Below are 27565 nucleotides of genomic sequence, written 5' to 3'. Positions count from 1 at the left end.
AAGTCTTATGTGTGCAATCTTCTGCCTTTTCTTCAAGGGTTGGCATGATACAGAATCGTAAATATGTAGGTAGAAGAAAATAGGTTAGGTCTTCAGGGAGAATGGTCCTGCCGTTTTTCTCGTCAAGGTTATGCCTATGAATAGCCTATGGAGTTTTGCTAATCTTTGCTGCCATGTCTGGACATAGGGACTGTTTTGACCTTTGCTTTTCCAGTAAATATTTGGTTTTGATTTCATATTTCTAAAGGAGAAACACACTTACAAGGAAAAGAAGTGGTTGATTTGTCTCACATTCTGAACTTTTTCTTATCATATTTCCTAGTAGTTAAGGGAAAATAATTACTGTTGAAGGACCTGACATCAAGCTCCCCAAGTGGAAAGTTTTTAAATTTAAACTCAGCCAAGTAATAAAAACAGCTTTGATTGTTAGGTTTAGAAAAGGGACACCAAAAAAGAATTTATATATTTTTTTAAAGATTTCTTTCTTTATTTGAGAGAGAGAGTGAGAGAGAGAGCGTGCACAAGCAAGAGCGGGGTGGGGGGCAGAGGGAGAGAGAAAGCGACTATCCTGAGTGTGGATCCCGATGTGGGGCTTGACCCCATGACCCTGAGATCAGACCTGAGCTGAAACCAAGAGTTAGATGCTTAACCAGCTGTGTCACTTAGGCACCCCAAGAATTTTTATTTTTTAATGACAAAGTTATCATTGACATCTCTTCTTCTGTTGTTGGTATTTTCATAAGATTTGAGACCCACGGTTTCCTAGGATGCCTCAGTTGTGGCCATTTCCAGCCAATGAAAAGGGGAAGGAAGGACTCCAGGGTAAAGACCTCTTATGCAAGTAAGGCAGAAGTTACAAACACACCTTGTGCTCACATTTCATAGGTGAGAAATTAATATAAGCCTCCTGCTAATTGCAAAGGGCCCTGGGAATTGAAGTTCAGCCAGACAATCATGTGCAAAAAGAATAGGAGCACACATTTTGGGGGATGCAAACAATAAACTGGCATACCGTGTTTATAGTGGAGATATCTCTCCCACTGAAAGTGAGGTGTATTGTTGATAGCTAATTACCCTTATTTATAGGTGAAGCATGGATGTACTGGAGAGTGTTTAACTTCTTCTCCCCTATGTCTACCTTTCAAAATCAAAGTACAGAGGTGTTTTATCCCTATCTCTGTTGTCTACTCATTTTTTTCTTTCTTAACTCTGTGTCTCCTGTCATTTCTCTTAGATCACCTCTCTTTCCTTTGTAAACATTTCTAAATAATCAGAATAGTCCCTTTCTACCCTTTAGTGAGCTCATGTAATGTTAGGGTTTTAGTTCTTTATAATTGTGTTGGTTGCTGGGTGTTGATGGTTACTTTGCTGTGAATGGTTTTGTTTTGTTTGGGAGTTAGAGACTCATTGTAGGAACCTAAATGTAGTCTCCAGAGAGCTAGTTTTACAATAAATAAAGATATTGATCTTCCTAAACTTAGAGTAATTGGTAAAAGATTTAGGAGAATGAGGAAAAGGTGGTGCCGCAGTAACTGGAGGTGGAGTGAGTTTCAATATGGAGGGAGTGTTCAGTCATATCAGTTGCTTCAGAGAGGTCAAACAAGATAAGAGCTGCAAAGGAGGTTGTTAGTGGCATTAGGTGAGAAGTTTCATTGGAGTGGTATGGCAGGATGCCAAGATTTTCCTGTATGGAGGAGTAAATAGGAAGGGTGAAGGAGTTGAAACTATAGGTGGGCTCATTTATTTTTCCCCAGAAGTTTGTTTGATTGGTGAAGGAAAAAGTAGAGGGAGTGATAGCAAGAGTAGAGAGAATTTGTTGTTTTTAATTTTTTAGATGAGAGAGACTTGAGTATGAGGGAAAGGGAGGAAAAGGGAGCCATTGTAGAAGGAGAGATGGGGATCCAGGAGAAGGAAAGGATGATTAACTGAATTATGATTATTAACTGAATATGTTTTCAGAAGAGGTAGAAAGGAATTCTGGGGTTAAGGGCAGAGGTGTAAGGTTATTTTGGAGGTGGGAACCAGGGCCACATTATCCATTAGACATTATTGGTATTGTGTCTAATCTATAAACTGTTTTGAGATCTTTGAAAGTATTTGAGTCCTAAAAAAATTTATTGATCTTCAAATGGATAAATATTTAATTATATATTTATAAAACATGATGTTATTACTATAATTAGTATAGACAAACATTTTATTATATTTGAAACCAATTTATAGGTAACATTTTTCTCAATTAGCAGATATTACCAGTTGAGGCAGGGAATGGTCTTGAGACCATTGAGATGGTCTTAAAATGACTCTCCAAAGATTATTCAGCAATTAAAAAAGAGGAAATTCTGTCATTTGCAACAATATGGATGGATTTTGAGGGCATTATGCTAAAATATGGCAGACAGAGAAAGACAAATACCATATGATCTCACTAATATGTGGTATCTAAAAATAAACTAGACTCAGTTTATTTTTAACTGAGGAGGGTGGTGAGTGAAATGATGAAGTTGGGAGAAAAGTACAAACTTCCAGTTACATAGTAAGTACTCCTGGGGCTATAATGCACAACATGGTGACTATAGTTAATAATACTGTATTGTATATCTAAAAGTTGCTGAGAGAGCTTAAAAGTTGTCATCACAAGAAAAAATTGTCATGGGATGCCTGGGTGGCTCAGGGGTTTGCCACTTGCCTTTGGCTCAGGGTATGATCCTGGAGTGCCGGGATTGAGTCCCGCATTGGGCTCCCTGAGGTAAGCCTGCTTCTCCCTCTGCCTATGTATCTGCCTCTCTCTCTCTTTAGGTCTCTCATGAATAAATAAATAAAATCTAAAAAAAAAAAAAAAGAAAAAATTGTCATTATGTGTGGTGATGTGTGTTAACTAGATTTATTGTGGTGATTATTTCATAATATATACAAATGTCGAATGATTATGCTGTACACCTAAAACTAATATGTTATGTGTTACTTATTATCTCAAAAAAAAAGGAAAAAAAAACCTCTGACTCTACAAGGAATAAATATATTTGACCAACAGAGATGAAAAGTAAGGAAGGTGAAGAATTAAGCTTAGAAATACAGCTGAAAGTTGATATTTTTTGCCTCACCACCTCCTCTTTGTCTTTGAAGTCAGATTTTCAGGGTTTTGTTCTTAGAGTTAGAGAAACAGAAGTAAAAGATGTAGGAGAGCAAAGACAGTTTGTATTTTTTGCTGTGGGAAAAAAGAAAGGCACAAATACAAGAAATCTGACAGCATTAAGACATTTGAAGTAAGGACACATAAATTAATCTATTGGGGAAAAAAGAAGCAACAAAGAACATTAACAGGAATAAAGTTGGCTTTGTAAATTGGTGGAAGAAAAAATACAAAAGTATTACAAAGTAATAATTAGATGAAACAAATGAAAAACTATTTTAGGAAAAAACTTAAGGAAACAATATGTTACAAATAATGGGCAAGGAGAGGGCAGATCCGAGGAGTACATATTTTTTAAAATTTAATGTGTTTTTTTATTAGCTACAGAATTTTTTTTTTTTATTTTTTTTTTTTAAATTTTTTTTTTTTTTAATCTTTATTTATTTATGATAGTCACAGAGAGAGAGAGAGAGGCAGAGACATAGGCAGAGGGAGAAGCAGGCTCCATGCACCGGGAGCCCGATGTGGGATTCGATCCCGGGTCTCCAGGATCGCGCCCTGGGCCAAAGGCAGGCGCCAAACCGCTGCGCCACCCAGGGATCCCAGCTACAGAATTTTATTGGTTAAGTATATCTAAAGAGTTTTAACAAAACACAGTACCAAAACTTCTCACCTCTAAGCCCCACTCCTTGGAAGAGACTACTTCGAATTTTTTTCACCATTTCTTTTGCCTTTTTTTTCTGTATATTTTAATTTTAATTTTTAAATTTTTATTATTTTAAAAAATATTTTATTTATTCATGAGAGACTCCCAGAGAGAGAGAGAGAGAGAGGCAGAGACACAGGCAGAGGGAGAAGCAGGTTCCATGCAGGAAGCCCAATGTGGGACTTGATCCCAGGACTCCGGGATCAAACCCGGGGCCAAAGGCAGACGCTCAACTGCTGAGCCATCCAGGCATCCCTTTCCTGTATATTTTTAAATAGCAGGCTTAAGCTGTTCTTGATTTTTCAGTTTTAGATAATGACTTCCTGTGATGGATTCAGTGCTTTTATATCCCCTAAAACTCCCTTTTCTCCTAGCCTTCTAATAAAGTTATGATTTTTTGGTCACGCCAATATTCAGTGTCTATAATGACTATGGAAATGGTGTGTGTGCATATATATATATATAGAGAGAGAGAGAGTGAGAGAGAGAGAATGAGAGAGAAAGATTGGAAGAGTTTGTGGGTTTTTTTGTGTAGCCTTTTTTTCTTTTTCCTGGAGTCAATAATTGCTTTGTCTTTTATTTAGTTGGTTTTCTATAAATTTGTCTCTAATTTATCCCTAAACTCCAACCAAAAGATCAGTCTTCTCCCTGCTTATGTAGACAATCAGGTGTTCTCTACGTTTCAATTTATTTTCTTCAAGAGAACTCTCCTGGGGCACTCATTCACCTAAGTAGCCTCCTACTTCAATCTGGTCTGGTTTCTTTCTAAATCCTCTATCCTTATCATGTATATTACTTGTCTCTTTCAAGTCGTATTCCATATTTCCTGAAGCCTGTGTTTTCCTTTTTCCTTATGTACTCCTTTGGTTAGGTAGCATCCTCCAGTAGCTTTCTGAGAAGGATGCATACAAAATAAGATTTGAGGTATCTTTGCCTATGAAACTGTCTTTATATTACCCTTGCATTTGGTGGATAGTTTGTGTGGGTATAAGATTCTATGTTGGAGATAATTTTTCCTTAGAATTTTCAAAGCATTTCTCCCTTTTTAGCTTTTTATAATGCCATTTTGATTTGTGATATTTCATAAAGATGTCTATTGGTACAGAGCTTTTCTCACTCATTGTCCCTTTTATTTTGTACCCTTGTACCCTTTTATTTTTTTATTTTTTGAGACCCTTTTAATGTGGAAATTCATAGCTTTCAGTTCTAAGAAGTTTTTTTGAATTATGTATTTGATATTTTCTCATGTCTGTCTCTGGAACTGTTGTTCCTCAGGCATTAGACTCATGCTCTAATTTTCCTATTGTTCTCTCTTCTTTTCCATATTCTTTTGGTTGTACCTTCTGTGAATATTTTTGACTTTTCCAATCCTGTTGAATCCTAAAAACATCTACAATTATATTTTACATTTCTTTACTTATTTTTTGTTCTCTGAATTCATGAATAAACATTTTATCTTGTCTTCCTATTAATTGTAGGTTTTTAAATTTTTTGTTTTGTTTTGTTTTGCTTGCATCTATGTCCCCTGCATTTTCCTTTTCTTTCTGAGTTTATTTTTTTATTTGTTATTATTTTTTAAAGATTTATTTATTATTATTATTTTTTAAAAGATTTTATTTATTCATGAGAGATAGAGAGAGAGGCAGAGACACAGACAGAGGGAGAAGCAGGCTCCATGCAGGGAGCCTGATGTGGGACTTGATCCTGGGACTCCAGGATCATGCCCTGGGCCAAAGGCAGATGCTCAACTGCTGAATCACCCAGGCGTCCCTATTATTATTATTTTTAAAATATTTTATTTATTTATTTATTCATGAGAGAGAGAAAGAGAGGCAGAGACACAGGCAGAGGGACAAACAGGCTCCATGCAGGGAGCCCAATGTGAGACTTGATCCCAGGTCTCCAGGATCACACCCTGGGCTGAAGGCAGCGCTAAACTGTTGAGCTCCCCGGGCTGCCCCAAAGATTTATTTATTTGAGAGAGAGAGCATGAGTAGGAGGGGCAGAGGGAAAGGGAGAGAGAATCCCAAGCCAAGCATGGAGCCTGACAGTGGGGCTTGATCCCATGATCCTGAGATCACCACCTGAGGCCAAACCAAGAGTCAGATGCCCAACCGACTACACCACCCAGGTGCCCCTTATTTTTCATGTTTTATCTGGTTTTGTTTTTATGTAAGAAGCTTTCCTTGAGATTTTGGAGCTTTTTGGATTTCAGATTAGGTGGTAAGCAGGGGAGGGTTTTACAGATCAGTATGTAGACTTTAATGTAATCATCCTGTTTTTAGCAGAGGTCCTCTACCTTCAACTGTTCTTGGTGTCTCTAATTCCAAGGTCCTGGTGATTCACTCTCTTAATAGAGAATAAACTAATGTTATATCTGGGTGGAAAAAAGGTAGTAACTTTGTTACACAAGGTTGAGGATAGGATGTAGAAATATAACTGTTTCTTATGTACAGTTTTCATCCAACTATGTTAGTTAGCTTGGGCTGGCACAACACAAGATCACAGGCTACATGACTTAAACAATAGAAATTTATTTTCTTACAGTCTTGGAGGCTGCAAAATCCAAGATCAAGGTCCAACAGGGTTTGGTTTCTAGTGATGACTCTCTGCTGTGTACTTCTTGCTATGTACTACGCAGCATACATGTGTGCAGAGGGGAGCTTTCTCCTGTCTCTTTGTCAAAGAATACTAATCTTGGGCAGCCCCAGTGGCTCAGTGGTTTAGCGCCGCCTGCAGCCCGGGGTGTGATCCTGGAGACCCAGGATCGAGTCCCACGTCGGGCTCCGTGCATGGAGCCTGCTTCTCCCTCTGCCTGTGTCTCTGCCTCTCTCTCTCTGTGTCTCTATGAATAAATAAATTTAAAAAAATCTTAAAAAAAAAAAAAGGATACTAATCTTACTGGATCAGGGTCCCACCCTTCTGATCATTTTTTTTTTTTTACCTTAATTATTTCCTTACTCCAACTACAGCCACACTGGGTTAGAATTTCAACAAATGTGTTTGGGGGATACAGACACTTATTCCATAACACTAACCTTATGTTTTTACCCGTATTTACTGCATACCTTCATAGGTACTTGTACTTACAGTTCCTAAACTTTTCTCGTATTTTTTTTTAAAGATTTTATTTATTTATTCATGAGAGACACACAGAAAGAGGCAGAGACATAGGTAGAGAGGGGCAGGCTCCATACAGGGAGCCTGATGTGGGACTTGATCCCAGGACTCCAGAACCACACCCTGGGCGGAAGGCAGGCACTAAACCGCTGACCCATCCAGGGATCCCCAGTATTTTGTAAGAAGGTAGGCTTTATTGTGGTTTTCTCCTATACTGTATTGTGTTTGTCAGTTTGCTCGTTTGTCTCTTTTGAAACAAAGAACATGGCTCTGAATTTTTTCATTTTCCCAGTACCTTGTATATACTAGATGTTCACAATAATGTTTGAATGAGTGATTAAGTGAATGAAGCATGGGCCTAAATTAAACAGGTCTTATGTTACATTTTTTTTTTTTTATGTTACATTTAAATGAATTAGATGAGGGGCGCCTGGGTGGCTCAGTCAGTTAAGTGTTTGACTCTTGATTTCTGCTGGGGTCATGATCTCTAGGTCCTGCACAGGGCATGATCGAGCCCTGCACAGGGCTTTGTCCTCAGTGGGGAATCTGCTTAAGATTCTCTACCTCTGCTCCTCTTCCTACTTGTGCAGGCTCTCTTTCTCTCTCAAATAAACAAATATTTAAAAAAATGGATTGGACTATTACTAAAACATAAATAACTGATGCTTGTGTAATCCTTTATTGTTTGTAAAGTATATCCAGGTATATTATCTTATTTGTCTTAACTAAACCTATGAAAAAAGAATGATTAGTATTCCTTTTTAATAAATTTGAACATTACAAACAATAAGGTACAATGAAAACATTTAGGAAAAGGACTAAATGGGAAAATTTGGTTAAAAAGATGCATAATTAGTAAATATCATAGGCAAGATGCAAATAAATTTTTGGTAAATAAAAGGCAGAAATTATATTTACTGTATTATGCAATAAAATTAGAGAAAACGAAAGTACAATTTAAAAGCACCTAACCGTGAGGATATTTATCTGTATAAAATTTTTTTTTAAGATTTTATTTATTCATGAGAGACACACAGAGAGAGAGAGAGGCAGAGATATAGGCAGAGAGAGAAGCAGGCTCCACGCAGGGAACCTGACGTGGGACTCGATCCCGGGTCTCCAGGATTGCACCCTGGGCTGAAGGCAGGCACTGAACCTCTGAGCCACCCAGGGATCCCCTGAGTTTTTTTTTTTTTAAGAGGGAGAGGTTGGTGGGTGCAGAGGAAGAGAGAGAATCTTAAGCAGGCCCCACACTTATTGTGGAGCCCAACATGAGGCTTGATCTCACAACCCTGGCTCCACCAACTGAGCCAGCCAGGTGCCTCTAACCACAAGGATATTTAAAAATTAAATTCCTCTACAACTGAGTCAGATAATACATTTGGAATATAACAAGATATTTTTTTAAACCTTAGCACAATTAAAAGCTATAGACATATATAAAGCAATGCTTAGAAGAATTATTGTTGCTATCAAAAAAAAGATAAGTCAACACTTAAAGAATTTAGAAAAGGAACAAAGTAACAAACTGAAGAAAATAAAAATTAGAACTAAATAATAAAAATAGAAATAAGCAAACAAATTTACTGGTGATTTTGAACTTTCAGAAACAAATAATTTATAAGTTACAAGGTTTGTTATTTGTTTTTTAAGATTTTATTTATTTATTCATGAGAGACACACACACACACACACAGAGACAGAGAGAGAGAGAGAGAGAGAGAGAGAGGCAGAGACACAGGCAGAAGGAGAAGCAGGCTCCATGCAGGGATCCTGATGTGGAACTCGATCCCGGGTCTCTAGAATCAGGCCCTGGGTGGAAGGTGGCGCTAAACCGCTGAGCCACCCAAGTTGCCCACAAGGTTTGTTATTAACCAAGAAAAAATAACTATGATCTTTCTGTCAGCTTTATTTTTTTTTAAATATTTTACTTATTTATTTATGAGAGACACACAGAGGCAGAGACACAGGCAGAAGGAGAAGCAGGCTCCATGCAGGAAGCCTGATGTGGGACTACATCCTGGGACTCCAGGATCACTCCCTGAGCCAAAGGCAGGTGCTTAACTGCTGAGCCACTCAGGTATCCCTCTGTCAGCTTTATTAATACATAATTACATACCACAAAAATTACCAGTTTTTAAAAAATATTTATTTATTTGTTTGACAGAGAGAGTGTGCAAGTGCACAAGCAGGGGAAGCAGTAGAGGGAGAGGGAGAAGCAGGCCTCCACTGAGCAGGGAGCCCAATGCGGGGCTTGATCCCAGGACCCTGGGATCATGACCTGAGCTGAAGGCAGGTGCCTAACCAGGCCTCCCAGAAATTTTGTTTAAGCCACCCAGTCTATGATGTTTTTTTATAGTTGCTCAAACTGATTAGGACAGAATTGGTACTGGGGTGCCTGGGTGGCTCAGTTGATTAAGTGTCTGCCTTTGGCTCAGGTCATGATCCTGGTGTCCTGGGATTGAGCCCTCCGTTGGGCTCTCTGCTCAGTGGGGAGCCAGCTTCTCCCTCTCCCTTTGCCTCTCTCTCTCTCTCTCAAATAAATATTTAAAAATCTTTAAAAAAAGAAAAAAAAAAAAAGGAATTGGTGCCAAGGGGTCAGGTGCTGCTATAACAAATACTTAGTAATGTGGAAATGGCTTTAGACCTGGGTAATGGGAATAGGCTGGAAGAGTTTTGAGATGCATGCTAGGGAAAGCCAATATTGCTCTGAAGGAACTTGGGTTTTTGTTGTTGCTTTTCTTTAGATTTTATTTATTTATTTATGAGAGACACAGAGAGGCAGAGACATAGGCAGAGGGAGAAGCAGGCTTCCCATGGAAACCCCAGGATCATGCCTGAGCCGAAAGCAGATACTCAACTGCTAAGCCACCCAGGCATCCCTGTGAAGACACTGTTAAAGGCAGTTCTGTTGAAGATCCAGAAGAGAGACCTGGAGAGAAAGCCCCCATCTTCTTAGAGAATGCATAGTCATGAAGAGAATGTTGGATAGTAAATAGGAAATATTGACAAATATGAATGGTAAAAGGCAATTCTGATAAAGTCTCAGATGAAAATGAGAAATACATTTTGAAAACTAGAGGCAGGGGGATCCTTGTTTAAAGTGGCCAAGAATCGCGGTGCCTGGGTGGCTGTTGGTTAAATGTCTGGCTTTTGATTTCAGCTCAGGTCTTGATTTCAGGGTCATGAGTCCAAGCCCCATACTGGATGTGGGCCCTACTTAAAAAAAAAAAGAAGATATGGTGCACACACACACACACATGCACACAAATACACACACGGAATATTATTCAGCCATAAAAAAGAATGAAATCTTGCCATTTGTGATGACATGGATAGAGCTAGAGAGTATAATGCTAACCAGAATAAGTCAGAAAAAGATAAATACCATATGATTGCACTGATATGTGGAATTTAAGAAACAAAACAAACAAGCAGAGGGAAAAATAAGTGAGAGGGAGAGAGAGAGAAAGAAATCAAGAAACAGATTCTTAATTATAGAGAACAAACAGATTGTACCAGAGAGGAGAGTAGGGGGTTGTGTTAAATAGGTGATGGGATTAAGGAATGCATTTGTCTTGATGAGCACAGAGTGATGTATGGAGTGTTGAATTACCATATTGTACACCTGAAACTAAAATAACACTGTAGTTAACTAAGTGGAATTAAAATAAAAACTTTTAAAAAGCCCTTCAAGTAAAAAATTAAAAAAGAACAGAATTTCCCTAATGACTAATGATGTTGAGCATTTTTTCATGTATTTTTGTTATCTGTGTATGATGATGTATCTATTAAAATCTTTTGCCCTTTTTTGTTAGTAGCTTGTCTTGTTGATATTAACATTTCATTTTATATTCTGAATATGTTTTTTGTTATATATATGATTTCCAGTTATTTTCTCTCAGACTGCCTTGTATTTGTGTCTTTTGAAAGCACATCTTTTTAATTTTGATAAAGTCAGATTTATAATTTTTTTCTTTAATAGCTTTAAGCTTTTTATGCCTATTTGGGCCATTTTTTGCCTAACCAAAGGTCACTAAGATTATTTCCTATGTTGTCTCTTACAAGTTAGTTTTAACTCTTATATTTAGGTCTCTGGCTTTTGAGTTGATTTTTTTTTTTTTATGGTGTGAAGTAAGGGTTCTTCTTTTTGTTTTGTTTTGTTTTGTTTTGCCTATAGATATCTAGTTGTTACAGTACTGCTTATTGAAAAGACTATCTTTTGTCTATTGAATTACCTTGTCTTTGTTGAAAATGAATTGGCCATATTTGTGTGTGTGTATGTATTTCTAGATGCTCTCTTCTATTTCATCACTATATATATTTATCTTTATGCTAATACCACACTGTCTTAGTTACTGTCTTTATCTTTTTTTTTTTTTATGATAGTCACACAGAGAGAGAGAGAGAGAGAGAGAGGCAGAGACACAGGCAGAGGGAGAAGCAGGCTCCATGCACTGGGAGCCCGACGTGGGATTCGATCCCGGGTCTCCAGGATCGCGCCCTGGGCCAAAGGCAGGCGCTAAACCGCTGCGCCACCCAGGGATCCCTCTTTTTTATTTTTTTTTTAAAGATTCTATTTATTTATTCATGAGAGACACACACACACACACAGAGAGAAAGGCAGAGACACAGGCAGAGGGAGAAGCAGGCTCCATGCAGGAAGCCTGATGTGGGAGTCAATCCCCGGACTCCAGGATCACACCCTGGGCTGGGGGCAGGCGCTGAACTGCTGAGCCACCTAGGGATCCCCAATTACTGTCTTTATCACTAGTCTTGAGAAATCAGATAGAAGTCCTCCAGTTTTGCTGTTCTTGTTCAAAATTGTTTTAATGCTTTGATATTTCTTTTTTAAAAAATATTTTATTAATTTATTCATGAGAGACACAGAGAGCAAAGCAGAGACATAGGCAGAGGGAGAAGAAGGCTCCTTGCAGGGAGCCTGATTGGGGACTCGATCCTAGGACCCCAGGATTACAACCTGAGCCAAAGGCAGATGCTCAACCAGTGAGCCACCCAGTTGCCCCTGCTTTGATATTTCTTAATGGCTATGTCAGCTTGGGCAAATTACTTGACCTCTCTATGCTCAGCTTCCCAATTTGTTTTTGTTTTTATTTTTTATAAGCTTCCCAATTTGTAAACTGAATAGTAATAAGACTATTATGAGCTTTCCACACTACCCAGGGAAGGGTCCATACAGCGTTGTTCTGTGTTTCCATTGTAACTTAAAGGGAAATTTTAACAATGTCCGGAGCCCTTGATGTTCTGCAAATGAAGGAGGAGGATGTCCTCAAATTCCTTGCAGCAGGAACCCACTTAGGTGGCACCAACCTTGACTTCCAAATGGAACAGTACATGTATAAAAGGAAAAGTGATGGTATCTGCATCATAAATCTGAAGAGAACCTGGAAGAAGCTTCTGTTGGCAGCTCGTGCCATTGTTGCCATTGAAAACCCAGCTGATGTCAGTGTCATATCCAGGAATACTAGCCAGTGAGCTGTGCTGAAATTTGCTGCTGCTACTGGAGCCACTCCTATTGCTGGCCACTTCATTCCTGGAACCTTCACTAAACCAGATCTAGGCAGCCTTCTGAGAACCAAGGCTTCTGGTGGTTACTGATCCCAGGGCTGACCACCAGCCTCTCACAGAGGCATCTTATGTTAACCTGCCTACAATTGCTCTGTGTAACACAGACTCTCCTCTGTGCTACATGGACACTGCCATCCCTTAGCAATGACAAGGAAGCTCACTCAGTGGGTCTGATGTGGTGGATGCTAGCCCGGGAAGTCCTGTGCATGTGTGGCACCATTTCCCGTGAGCACCCATCGGAAGTCATGCCAGATCTCTACTTCTACAGAGATCCTGAAGAGATTGAAAAGGAAGAACAGGTTGCTGCTGAAAAGGTTGTGACTAAGGAGGAATTTCAGGGTGAATGGATGACTCCAGCTCCTGAGTTCACTATTCAGGAACTACTACTCAGGCTACTCAGCCTGAAGTTGCAGACTGGTCTGAAGGCATGCAGCTGCCCTCTGTGCCTATTTAGCAGTTCCCTACTGAAGACTGGAGCGCTCAGCCAGCCACTGAAGATTGGTCTGCAGCTCCCACTGCTCAGGCCACTGAATGGGTAGGAACAACCACTGAGTGGTCTTAAGCTGCTCTTCCACAGAAAACAGAACAAAACAAAGAGACTATTATGAAGGTTTTTTGTTTTGTTTTGTTTTTGTTTTTGTTTTTAGAGAGAGAGTTGGGGAGGGGGGAGAAGGAGAGGGAGAGAGAGAATCTTAAGCAGACTTCATGCCCAGGCAGAGCCTGATACAGGACTCGATGTCATGACCCTGAGATCATGACCTGAGCCAGAATCAAGAGTTGGAAACTTAACAGACTGAGCCACCCAGGTACCTCAAGACTGTTATGAAGATTAAATGAATAAAACTCATAGCATTGTTCCTGGCACATAGAAAGAGCTCCAAAAATATTAGCTAATATTATTTTTTTATTTCGGTTAAAGGGGCAACAGTGTGTTGATTGATCATAAAACCTGGCAAAAATAATCCTAAAAGAGGAAACTATAAACTATTTAAAGATATGAACAAAAGTGTGAAAGATCCTTAATAGATTTCTAGCACATAATGTGACATATCTACCACAGAAATGCAATATTAGTCTAATTTCTAAAATATTTATTAAATATAATAACTGGATATACCCTTAAGAGCATATTAATAGATACTAAGACTCAAAATAATCTAGCTTTTTGAAGTTTCTAACCTTGATAAACTCCAAAAAAAACCCCTAAAAATAGAGTATTTCTAACCTCTGTTATTTATTTAAAACTATGAGAAAAATTAAGTTCATTTTTCTTGAAAATAAGAACAAAACAAAGATGCCTCCTAGAACCACTGATATTTATTTATTTAGTAAGCTCTATGCCCAATGTGGGACCTGAACTCACGACCCTGAGATCAAGAGTTGCATGCTCTACCGACTGAGCTAACCCGGCACAGCAAACCACTATTACTTTATAGTATTGGATATTAAGACTTGAACATTTTTTTTTAAAGATGAATATAGGACCACAAATTATATATGGTCAAAGTTTTTTCTTACACTTGTGGGAGTGTAAATGGGTATATTTTGGAAAACTGTTTGGCAGTCTGTGCTAAAACTGAACATACTCATACCCTATGACTCAGTCATTTATTCCTAGGCACAGAACCAACTGAAATGCAGACATATGTTTACTAAATACTCATACTAGAATACTCATAGTGACACCATTCATAATAGGCCCAAACTGGAAACTTAAAAAATACTGTCAACAAGGAAATTAATAAATAAATCATAGTATATTCAACAGTGGGCTATTATGCTGCAATGAGAATTAATGAACAACTACAGCTCCCTGTCCCTCTGCCTGCCACTGCACCTGCTTCTGTGCACATGCTCTCTCCCTCAAATAAATAAAATCAGAAAGAAAGAAAAAGAAAGAAAGAAAGAAAGAAAGAAAGAAAGAAAGAAAGAAAGACAGAAAGAAAGAAAGAAAGAAAGAAAGAAAGAAAGAAAGAAAAAAGAGAAAAGATAGGTGCAAAAGACTGCATACTGTGTGATTTTATATATATCTCAAAAATAGATATCAAAGCACATTTTCTTATAATTTGTGACAAACTAAGTTTAGCAAATAATGTGAAAAATTTATTAGTTGACAGTTGGAAGGACCGTGGAGGGAATTCATTTAGATTCACACCTCCTACTTTATGGGGCACAATAAATTCTAGTTGAATTAAAATGTTAAAATACTTTTATATCCAGGAGAAAATAATCAAGTATGCTTACCCCTGAGATAATTTTATGACATAAACCAATAATAGATATTTGAGAGCAGATGGATGTGTAGATAAAATATTTTTTTAAGTTTTCATGGGATAGGGATCCTTGGGTGGCGCAGCGGTTTGGTGCCTGCCTTTGGCCCAGGGCGCGATCCTGGAGACCCGGGATCGAATCCCACGTCAGGCTCCCGGTGCATGGAGCCTGCTTCTCCCTCTGCCTGTGTCTCTGCCTCTCTCTCTTTCTCTGTGTGACTATCATAAATAAATAAAAATTTAAAAAAAAGTTTTCATAGGATAAATAGCAAGGATAAAAGAGGAGTGACAAGATAGGGAAATTACAATGAATATGGTGACTAAAAGTTAATATATGACATGGAAAGGAAATAAATGGTACAAATTTGTGTTATAGTAACTAAGTCCTTCAGGACAAGTGACCAGAGGAAGTTATTTAACAGTTTGTTCACGTGTAAAAGTGAAAAATTAGGGTCAATCTACATACCCATCAATAAGGAAATTGATAGATATCAATTTATTAACCATTAGTAGACATTCCTATGCAGCCATTAAAAAATGAGTTACATTCATTAACAGGGAAAGATATAAGTAAAATTTTAAGTGAAAATATAAGTTATAGAGTACAGTGCGATTACATTTCTGTAAACATGTTATGAACATTTATAAATATATGTACGATCACAGATAGAAAAAGTTCTAGGAGGAAGTATAACAATCTGTTAACAGTGAATACTCTGGGAAATTGAATTAAGAGAGTGCTTACAAGTAAGGATGCCTTACTGTTTATTTCATACCCTTTTGTATTCTATTACAGAAGAATGTGTTGCTTTTATAATTAAAAGTCTGTGTAAGAGAAAAGATAACCGCAATGGCCACAATAGCCAAACTGTGGAAGGAGCCTCGGTGTCCATCGAAAGATGAATGGATAAAGAAGATGTGGTTTATGTATACAATGGAATATTACTCAGCAATTAGAAACGACAAATACCCACCATTTGCTTCAACGTGGATGGAACTGGAGGGTATTATGCTGAGTGAAATAAGTCAATCGGAGAAGGACAAACAGTGTATGTTCTCATTCATTTGGGGAATATGAATAATAGTGAAAGGGAATATAAAGGAAGGGAAAAGAAATGTTGGGAAATATCAGGAAGGGAGACAGAACATAAAGACTCCTAACTCGGGGAAACGAACTAGGGGTGGTGGAAGGGGAGGAGGGCGGGTGTTGGAGGGGAATGGGTGACGGGAAAAAAAAAATAAATAAAAATAAAATAAAATAAGGGAACTATAAAAAAAAAAAAAAAAGAAAGGAAAAAAAAAAACAAAAACAAAACAATAAATAATAATAATAAAAAAATAAAAAAAAAAAAAGAGAAAAGATAACCTAACTAAATATTCAAGTTCACCAATAATTTAAGTTTTGCAAATGACACTGTTGGGTTAATTTAAAATTAAAGCTTTATACTGAGATGTCTGCAAAGAAATTGGTCTCCGTTTCTTGAAGGTAGTACAGTCTTTTTGGAGAGCACTTTGACAGTACATAACAAGAGCTATAAAAATAAGCGTATCTTTTGATGCTAAAGCCCCACTTCTGGGAATATGTCCTAAGGAAGTAACTCAAAAAGAAATTGTTCACATAAACATGTTTATAATCACATTATCTTTAAGAAAAAACTTGAAAGGGGATCCCTGGGTGGCGCAGTGGTTTGGCGCCTGCCTTTGGCCCAGGGCGCGATCCTGGAGACCCGGGATCGAATCCCACATAAGGCTCCCGGTGCATGGAGCCTGCTTCTCCCTCTGCCTGTGTCTCTGCCTCTCTCTCTCTCTCTCTGTGACTATCATAAATAAATAAAAATTAAAAAAAAAAAAAAAGAAAGAAAGAAAAAAAGAAAAAACTTGAAATAAGAATCCCTGGGTGGCTCAGCGGTTTGGCGCCTGCCTTTGGCCCAGGGCACGATCCTGGAGACCCGGGATCAAGTCCCACATTGGGCTCCCGGCATGGAGCCTGCTTCTCCTTCTGCCTGTGTCTCTGCCTCTCTCTCTCTCTCTCTCTCTCTCTCTGTGTTTATCATAAATAAATAAATCTTAAAAAAAAAGAAAAAAAAGAAAAAACTTGAAATAATCTAGAAGCAAACTGAAGTAGATTAAAAATAGAATATTATATCACTAAATAATTCCCAAGAAGACTTTATATATATGTGAAAAAGCGCATGAAATAAAATATTTTGGAAAAATGGAACTCCAATACAAACTGGTGTATACACTAATGAGAAGGGACTACAGAGATATGTAAATCTTTGCTATTTTAAGATAAAGGATTCTGTATTTAACATTTTAAAAAAATATTTTATTTATTTATTCATGTGAGACATAGAGAGGCAGAGACACGGGAAGAGGGAGAAGCAGGCTCCATGCAGGGAGCCCGATGTAGGACTTGATCCCAGGACCCCAGGATCACGTCCTGGGCCGAAGGCAGATGCTCAACCACTGAACCACCCAGGCGCCCTTTAAGTAACATTTTAAAATGCAATAACAGGGGATCCCTGGGTGGCTCAGCAGTTTAGCGCCTGCCTTTGGCCCGTGGTGTGGTCCTGGAGTCCTGGGATCGAGTCCCACATCAGGCTCCCTGCATGGGGCCTGCTTTGCCCTCTGCCTGTGTCTCTGCCTCTCTCTCTGTCTCTCATGAATAAATAAATCTTAAAAAATAAAATAAAATGCAGTAACATATTGGTCTTCTAATTTAAAAAAGGATTAAACTAGATGTCCTAATAAGATTGCTATCAGCTCCATGCTTTTGTAATCTCAAGAAAATGAAATTGAAAGTAAAGTTTTACTTCTTTTCCTTCTCCCTCTAGTACCATTCAGATTCTTATCCTCAGCTTAACATTTCCCTTAAACTAGATCCATTAATGAGAAATGATCCATTTCTAGTGGGTCATTTTGTTTTGGAAAGATAAAGTAAAAATTAGGGAAATAGAAGAGAATGCAGCAATTTCATTCTCCATATCCATTTATATTAAAATTTATACACAAAATGTTTACTTATGCTTAATCAGGCTTTCAGATAGTTCTGGGGAGTAAAGTATCATTCTCTCCCATAATCTAATGAAGACATGAATTTGAAGGTCAAATAACTTGCATAAGGCCCCAAGGAGTCATCTGTAGGACAAGGATTAGGAACTAGTTCTTGGGTCACCTGGGTGGCTCAGTTGTTAAGCATCAGATTCTTGGTTTCATCTCAGGTCATGATCTCATGGGTTATGAGATGGAGCCCCACATCAGGCTCCGTGCTCAGCAGGGAATCTGAAGATTCTTTTCCTCTGCCTCTACCCCTACTCGTGTGCTTGCTCTCTGTCCCTCTCTCTCTCTCTCAACCCTCCCCTAGCCTGTCTAAAATAAATAAATCTGAAAAAAAAATTAAAAAAAACAAACTAGGTCTTGTATAATGAGACCCCCTTGCTTGGGCTGTTGAGCCTGGATGCCTTTGTGGCACGGCAATGCAGGGCTGTGATCAATTCACTGCTTAAGAGCTGGACTGAAGGTCAATTCACTTCTCCTTCATGAGCTTGATTATTTGAGCCATTTAATTTTCTGAAATGAGATTTCTCTTTTTATTTTTCCCCCAGGTTTTTAAAACATTTTATTTAAATTCAGTTAATTAACATATAATGTATTATTGGTTTCAGAGGCAGAGGTCAGTGATTCATCAGTCTTATATAATAACTAGTGCTCATTACATCACTTGCCCTCCTTAGTGTCCATCATCCAGTTACCTCATGAAAAGAGATTTCTGGAAGCAATTGTAGAAGCATCTTAACACTACCACCAGGTGGAACTGAATAGGATCTGACCTATTTTGTCCAAAGAGAAGTGGTCATTTTTTTTTTTAATTTTTTTTTTAATTTATGATAGTCACAGAGAGAGAGAGAGAGAGGCAGAGACACAGGCAGAGGGAGAAGCAGGCTCCATGCACCGGGAGCCCGACGTGGGATTCGATCCCGGGTCTCCAGGATCGCGCCCTGGGCCAAAGGCAAGCGCCAAACCGCTGCGCCACCCAGGGATCCCGAGAAGTGGTCATTAAAGAGAAGTTCTGCTTCCCCTTTGCTACCTCTTCACGCAATGCCCCTCATTTGTTCACTCTTCTCTCTAATGCAAAATACAGGATCTTAGAAGGAAATGGTGCTGTCATCAGTTCTAAAATTGAACAGAATGTTTTCTCAGTAAGCAGAAAAATTAATTTTAAGAAGTCTTTATATAAATTCTGTGAAATACCAATACATTGATTTGTGGTCTGTTTTACCATCATGTTTGTATCACTTATTTTTAAGATAATGGTGATCTTTTAAACTTTCTAAATTTCTCCAAGAATTATCCTAATTCTGTGATTCAGTGGAAAATATTTACACTCATGAGATTAAAGTTCAAATCTTTGCCCTACTATTTATAAGCTGTGTGACCTTGGGCAATTTCCTCATTTGTAAAATGGCGATAATAATCCCAGCCTTATCTGACTCTTGGGCTGGTTGTAAGGCTCAGTGAGATAATGTATGTGAAAATATTTAGTAAATTTTCAGGGGTGTTACAAATGTTATTGTTCAAGTTATGAAAGTCATTAAGACCTTACCTGTTCACAACAATGATAACAAGCACTGAGATAGCATTACATTGCTTCAATTGCTAGAATAGTGTCTGAAACACTCTGCCATTGTATCATGCACTAACCTAGACCCATGAATAGGCCAGTGAACATTCTGATTGGTATGTTAATTTGATCCCTTCATTCATACTTTTGGGAAAACATATAGATACTTTATGTTAATAGTAGGTTTGTCTGGATACAGCAGAAAAAAACTAAAATAACTTGGTTTGAACAAGTTAGAAGATTATTTCTCGGGAATCCCTGGGTGGCTCAGTGGTTTAGCACCTGCCTTTGGCCCAGGGTGTGATCCTGGAGTCCTGGGATCGAGTTCCGCATTGGGCTCCCTTCATGGGGCCTGCTTCTCCCTCTCTGCCTGTGCCTCTACCTCTCTCTCTCTGTGTGTCTATCATGAATAAATAAATAAAATCTAAAAAAAAAAAGATTATTTCTCTTTTTGTGGAAAACAAGTCTGAACATAGGCAGTCTCTGGTTGGTATGGTGTGCTCCAAAGTATAATCAGCAACTCAGGTTTCCATGCTTTTGCTCCAACATCTTAACCAGAGATTCCATCTTTTACCTCACAATCCATGAGGACTGAAGGAGCTCTCTATTATCCTCTAGGGTAAATAAGGGACATCTTTCAGCTGAATCAGTTCCATTTTAGTACTTTCTAGAAGTCCCACACCATACTGGGCTTATATTTTATAGCTTAATCACATGACTAAAGTCTAGCTACAAAGAAAGATAATGAGAAAATATGATATTTATGCCAGTGGCCATGAGCTCAGGTAAAAATTGGAGTATGTTTCTAAAGAGGAAGAGATTGCTGGGGTAGGCAACTAGCAGTCTTTGTCACAGCATTATATAAATATATGGATGTCTTCTGTTATGCACTCCCCTCTCCCTTTCTCCCTGACATATGCATACACACATGTGTACACACATACACACTACTCACATTCACATAGGCACTGCCTATTTAATTTTATTTCCTAGATAAGTTAGTCCACTCCAGTGATCTTGTGCCCAAAAGTTCTTTTCTGGTGCTAATGCATGGTGATTGTACCAACTTTAGAAAATGGTCAATTGAGATCATTAAACAGAAGGATCTTGGTCTTTTTTCAATACAGCCAGTTGGTCAACAGAATAAATTGACTGTGTGTACTCCGCACTATGGTTGATACTGCAAAAGATGTGTAAGGCATATAACATGTACCCTTCTTCCTATATTTGATCATAGTGAATGGGGCCATCATATTCCCAAATTCCCAAGAAAGGAACCCAGAAATCATCCTAAATTTCCTCTCATCTTTTACTTCTCATATCCAATCGATTATCAACTTCTACTGGTTATCCCTCTTTTGTTTTGATCTATCATTCTTGTTGTTACTTTCCTATTTCAGGTCTTTGTTATTTCTGGCCTGGATGTTTGAAGAACTGCTTGATTTATATCTGTGCATTCTCCCTCCACTTCTTTCACAGTACTGTCACAGTATTTTTTTAGAAGTAGTAGTCTTTTACTTTCTTTTTTTGTTGCTGTTTTTGTTTTAGTCTTTTACTTTCTTGCTCGAAATTCAGTGATTTCCCAAAATCTGTGCTCCTTATAGAGTCCTTTAGAATGATGATGCTGTCTAAACTTATCTTTTAGCAATACTGAACTGTTTTTAGCTTTTCAGATCCACTATGCAAATATGAAAAATATCTTCATCCTTTTGCCTGTGCTGATGTGTCTTTATTGAATATCCTCTCTCCACTTGTTCACGTGGCAAATTCTTTCACAGGCTTTCTCAGCATAAGTGTTCCTCTTTTGAAACTCTTTCTCTGAGTCAACAAAACCACTCTTTTCTGTTTACACTTTTTGCGTACCTCCTTTATAACAATTATCATACTATATTATATTGTTAATTTGTATATCTACTTCTCTAATAGATGGTAAGCTTCTCAAGGACAAAGACCATACTTAAGTATTAAATAATTATTAAAAAATAAAAGAATGTCTTCAATTGTGTGGTAATGTAGTTGAGGACACTAACCGATGAAATAACACTGAGTCAGTGTGCAATCAAGTGCTATGTGATAAGTAATAGGAGTTCAGGGGAAAAAAGGAGATACAGGAGATTGGAGGAATTAGGGAAGGAATCAAAGAGAACATTATCACCAGTAGGGATATAGCATAATGATTTGGGCCAAGAAAACTGAAAATTCTAGGGACATATTTTTATGTTCAGCAATGTTTGTATAAAGAAATATTTATAGGGGTGCCTAGCTAGTTTAGTTGGTAGAGCATGCAACTCTTAGTCTCAGGGTTATGAGTTCAGGCCCCACATTGGGCGTGGAGCCGACTTCAAATAAACAAACAAACAAACAAACAAGATCAAAACAAAGTACTCCATTAAATTTTTAAAAAATATAATAAGTATACAAGAAAAGAAAAATGAGAAAGGATAAAACCATATGGGGCACCTGGGTGGCTCAGTCAGTTAAGTGTCAGACTCTTGGTTTCTGCTCGTCTTGATCTCAGGGTCCTGAGATTGAGCCCCATGTGAAGCTCTGTGCTCAGCACAGAGTCTGCTTGTCCTTCTTCCTCCCTCTCAGCCCATCTCCCACTCAAATAAATAAATAAATATGTAAACAAAAGGAAAAAAAAACCCTAGAAAATACAAAGGGGTATATTGGTTTAATTTGGAACCCTCTTATCTATAAATGTTTTTAGTTCCTTTTAACTTTAGCTTTTTTCCATCTCTAAAGAAATTAAAGTCCCATTGTATAAATACTTTATTAGTACTACTGTATCACATAAGCATCTGCATTGTCTCTGGACTATTATTCAGCCATAAAAATGAATGAAATCTTGCCTTTTGAAACAACATGGATGGAGATAATTCTAAGCAAAATAAGTCAGAGAAAGACAAATACCATGTTATTTGATTTATATGTGGAAATTAAGAAACAAAAAAAGCAAAGGGAAAAAGAGTGAGAGAGAGACAAACCAAGAAACGGACTCTTAACTATAGAGAACAAACATGGTTACCAGAGGGGAGGGGGATGGGAGGATGTATTAAATAGGTGATGGGGATTAAGGAGGGCACTTGTGATGGGCACAGGGTGATGAATGGGAATGTTGAATCACCATTTTGTATACCTGAAACTAATGTAGCACTGTACGTTAACTATACTGAAATTGCAGCAAAATTAAACAAAAGAAAAAAATAGAATTTGAATAGGTTTTTCTCAATAGAAGACATACACATGGCTAAAAAACAGATAAAAAAAAGTGCTCAATATTATTAATCACCATAGAAATGCAGATCAAAGCCATGAGATACCACTTCAAACTCACTAAGATGGCTAAAATAAAAAAAATATGGGCAATAACAAGTATTAAGGATGTAGAAAAATTATACCCTCGTATGTGTCTGGTAGGATTATAGAATGATGCAGCCACTTTTGAAAACAATTTGGCAATAAAACATACAGTTACCATATAATTAGCACTTGCACCCTTAAACATATGCCCATGAGAGTGAAAAATAGCTCCACAAAAATCTGTACACAAATATTCACAGTGACATTGTTCTTAATAGCCAACAAGATGAATACAACTGATGGATGGATAAACAAAAGGTGGTAAACTCAGAATGAAATGTATTCAGTAAGAAAAAAAAGAATGAAGTATTGACACAAGCTATAATAGGGAGGAACCTCAAAAACTTGATGCTAAGTGAAAGAAGCCAGTGAGAAAAGCCCATATTGTATGATTTCATTTATAGAAAATGTCCAGACTAGGGAAATCAGTAGAGACAAAAAATAGATGAATAGTTTCTGGGGACTAGGAGAAGAGGGCATGGGAACTGACTGCTAATGGGTACTTGCTTTGGAGGATTGAAGAGATGAAGAAATGAGGTAGTGGGGATGGTTGCACGACTCTTTGAGTATACTAAAAACTTGAATTGTACATGTTAAAAGGGTGGATTTTATGGTAAGTGAATTATATTTCAGTAAAGCTATTATTAAAAGAAAAGAATCCTCTGGGATGTCTGGCTGGCTCAGCCAGTGGGGCATGGGACTCTTGATCTCAGGTCATGAGTTCAAGCCCCATGTTAGGGGTAGATTTTACTAATGGGAAAAAAAAAAAAAAGAAAGAAAAGGATCTGCATTGTCTCAACCTCTAATCTTTTTAACTGTGCACATACACAGTATTAATATATGCTTATATATACATAGTTAATGTGCAATATATATAGTACAAATATGCATATACTCTGACAGGATAACATATTCCAAGGTTCAAAAAATATATATTAAGGCATACATTGAGAGGCATTGTTTCCACCCTGTCTCAATTTCTTCCTCTCCTGTGTTCTGTAGATAACTGCTTTTATTCAACCAGCTCTTTTATTTTATATTTTTTAAAGATTTTATTTTTAAGTAATCTCTACATCCAGTGTGGGGTTTTGAACTCACAAGTCCAAGATCAAGAGTCGCAGGCTCTACTGACTGAGCCAGCCTGGCTCAACCATCTCTTTTAAAATCTATAGGATATGATTATGTTTGTTTCTCCCAAGTTTCCAGTATTGCTGAGCTTTGCCTTTTTTTTTTTTTAACTGAAATTACCTCTTTCTTTACTTTTTCTAAAATACATTCTTTTTCTTCCTTTTATTATAAGGGGATGTAATAATTTGCCTGCTTTGGTTTTCTCCAAATTAAGGTTTCAGCATAATTTAGTAGTCTGATTATCAATACTTAGATTATCTTCTAGCCAATCATTGTGTTAAATATAAGTAACTCTTTATAATAAGTATTATCATGTATCATAGGTCAAAGAAAAGTTTATTTATAATTTTTCCTGAATTATGATTGACACCAGAGACCTGAATAGGTTATCAGTAGGATAAAAGAAGAAGCCTGGATAATATAATTTGATCATTCCATTTGGAAGGTTGGATCCATTCAGGGAGAGTATGAAAATATATTTGAAGATAATTTCGTTTTACCATGACTTATTTTGCTTGCTATGTACAAAGAAAAACTTCAGCAATGTGATTACAGATGGATATATGGAGAACTTCAGAACTGCATATGAGGGACGCCTGAGTGGCTCAGCGGTTGGGCATCTGCCTTTGGCCCAGGGCATGATCCCAGGGTCCTGGGATTGAGTCCCGCTTTGGGATCCTTGCATACAGCCTGCTTCTTCTTCTGCCTCTGTCTGTGTCTCTGCCTCTCTCTGTGTGTCTCTCATGAACAAATAAATAAAAATCTAAAAAAAAAAAAAAAAAAAGCTGCATTTGAGCAAGCCCAGATACTTTCCATCGTTGAATCAGGAGTGAAAAAAATGAGGAAAGACTTCAATTTCATTTTTTTTAAGTTTTATTTATTTAAGTAATCTCTACACCCCATGTGGGGCTCATACTCATGACCCTAAGATCAAGTCACATATTCTTCCAACTGAGCCAGCCAGGTGCCCCAGTGAGTCAGCCAGGCACCCCTTCAATTTTGTTATCTATAAAATGATGGTAGTTAAATGATATGATCTTTAAATCCTTCCACTCCTTAAGCTTGTGCAATTCAGGAGCAGTGGTGAGAATAGTAATGAAGTGATTGACTACTGATTCTAAGTTTAGTACAACCAAGAGGCTGGTAGAACAATCTGTGGGAGGACCTACGAGATTTCAAGTCCTGGTAAAGAGGAATAGTGTGTTCAGTGGAAATGGAGGAGAAAATGGAATTTTGGGGTCAGGGGATTTGATGGGCCATCATTGTGAAAGAAAGCCCACCATGTGCTCCTGGGAAGAAAAATGTGGGTTCTGGGTTTTTGGTTTTCTTTTTTTTTTTTTAACATGTGGGTCATAAATTCTCAGGGGAGCTATAGATAAACCTTAGGAGGTTCTCAAATCCTCTAAATTATGCACAACATATTAAATTATATCCATTTTTCTGTGAGAAAATATTTTCAGCTTTAAATAGATTCTTATCATGACCTAACAAAAAAAGTCATTCACTCTTAAAAATTAATGATAAAGACTCCTGATGATTAAAATGGAGAAAGAGGGATACCTCCGTGGCCTTGCAGTGGGTGAATATGGTCATTGTGATACTTTCAGAGTCCGTTAGGTTTTAGTCACCCGACCTTGAAGAGAGAGAGAAAAATGAATAGAAAGAAACAGAATTTGGGGATCCCTGCATGGCTCAGCGGTTTAGCGCCTGCCTTTGGCCCAGCCGCGATTCTGGAGTCCTGGGATCGAGTCCCATGTCAGGCTCCCAGCATGGAGCCTGCTTCTCCCTCTGCCTGTGTCTCTGCCTCTCTCTCTCTCTCTCTCTCTCTATGTCTATCATGAATAAATAAATACAATCTTAAAAGAAAGAAAGAAGAAAGAAAGAAAGAAAGAAAGAAAGAAAGAAAGAAAGAAAGAAAGAAAGAAAGAAAGAAAGAAATAGAATTTGCCATTGGGCAGTTTTGAGTCTTGGCTTGCCATTATTAGCTGTGTGACCTTAGACAGGTTTATAACCCCTGTTAAGCCTCAGTTTTCTCAGCTATAAAATGAAAATAGTAAGTAGCTACCTTAGATGGTAGTTGTGAGGGTAAAATGAGATAACACAGGTTGAACACATAATATGGTGCTTGACACATAGTGGGTATTTGGTCAACCTCTCCCCTCAGATTTTAGATTTTGTATATCTGGTCCTCAGTAAGTTCATCTTCAGAGAACTACTCAGTGATGCTCATACTCAAGAGATCATATCTTATTAAGAGGTCAGTTTAGAGGTTCTTTCCCATGCAGATTTGCAAGCCGAGTGTGCAAAAAACCCACATTGGACTTGTTGCCTGGCAGCACGTGTCCCTGAGTGGTAGTACATGGCTTGCATTGTAATGTCATCAGTGCAGGGGCCAGCTGGCTGAACATGTACTGCCACATGGGCTAGGGACTCCATTCCTCAACAAAACAGCAGCCAGCACTAGGGTTAACAGAAAATGACAAACCAGGCATGGATGAGGGAGGCGCCAGCAGAGCAGCGGGATGTCCTTTGATTTGCTTCTGTTATTTGCATGTCTTTCTTGTGATGTCTGTGAAATGTTCAGAATGACAAAGTTTTTAAAAGACCTGCTGACTCTGCCTGAAAAATGTGAAAAACCTCCCGTTTAGAGACCTATTATGTCCAGCTAGCCTGCATTTTCTATATCTTTTTCTTCATTTTTTATTAATGCAAACATTTGCATGAAGACAGAACCTTTGTTTCGTAAAGAGTTCATCTGCCCCTGCTGCTTACTGGCCCTGCCATGCAAGAGCACAACAGAACCTTTGTTACGCTTTCAGCAAAGCTGTTTATGAACGGTGGCTTACTGAGGACTGCTTCCTGTGCTGTGTGCTTCCATTTTGTCTAAAAAGAAAATAGTTCTTAGGAGTGAAAAGAATTTGGACTTTCTTTTATTCAAGTCTTGGATGTTGAAATGACAAGTAGCCTCCAAATTTGTGAGGAACTGGTAATTGCATCGAATGCATTTTTTCACTTTACCTTGAACATAATGAGGCCCTTAGTAACAATGGAAGGAGCAAGTGCTTTCTCATTGGATGAGAGGGAGGGGACAGTAAAAAGGCAACAGAAAGAGGGGTTGAGAACCGGACAAAAGTGGCGTCCTGTAAGAACCCTAATATTGTAACAGAATGTGTTTTGGTACTTAGCGTTTCCCACCTGGGAGGCGCAATCCTGAAGTGGTTTGGTTGAATAAAGAATAGCACCACAGTGTATAAATAGTGATACAGTTTATGTATTCAATCAGTAAATATTTGAATGACTGGTATGTGGAAGACACTGAATGGTCCTAAGAGTTAAAGGGGATAAAAGATAAATGAGTCATGGTCACTAGCAGCCTATAAGGAGTTGGAAGTCTAACAAAGAAGATAACACATGTATAACAGAAATCACTGTCTCCAGGTATAAAGTGACATTGGAAATATTTTAAATAGATGGTTAGGGAATTCCGGAAAAGGGAGATTGCTTCTGGGTCAGAGAGAATCAGGAAAAGCTTCGTGAAGAAAGCGGCATTTGACTTGAACCTGGCAGGAAAGGTAGGCTTGGACATTGCAACAGAGCTATGAGTGAGGAGTCAAAAATTATGTTGGTCTGGT

General features: G+C 38.0%; 1 protein-coding gene and 1 pseudogene across 1 annotated transcript in view; both read left to right on the top strand.

Moving 5' to 3' along the window:
• C11H11orf49 (chromosome 11 C11orf49 homolog) overlaps positions 1 to 27565 on the top strand; it is a 203192-nt gene that overhangs the window by 10529 nt on the left and 165098 nt on the right. The window lies entirely within an intron of this gene.
• Positions 11900 to 13122, top strand: LOC121472222 (annotated as a pseudogene).

This window comes from Vulpes lagopus, chromosome 11 (genome assembly GCF_018345385.1).
Source record: "Vulpes lagopus strain Blue_001 chromosome 11, ASM1834538v1, whole genome shotgun sequence".
Classification (NCBI taxonomy): domain Eukaryota; kingdom Metazoa; phylum Chordata; class Mammalia; order Carnivora; family Canidae; genus Vulpes; species Vulpes lagopus.
This window is presented reverse-complemented; position numbering and strand designations above follow the sequence as displayed.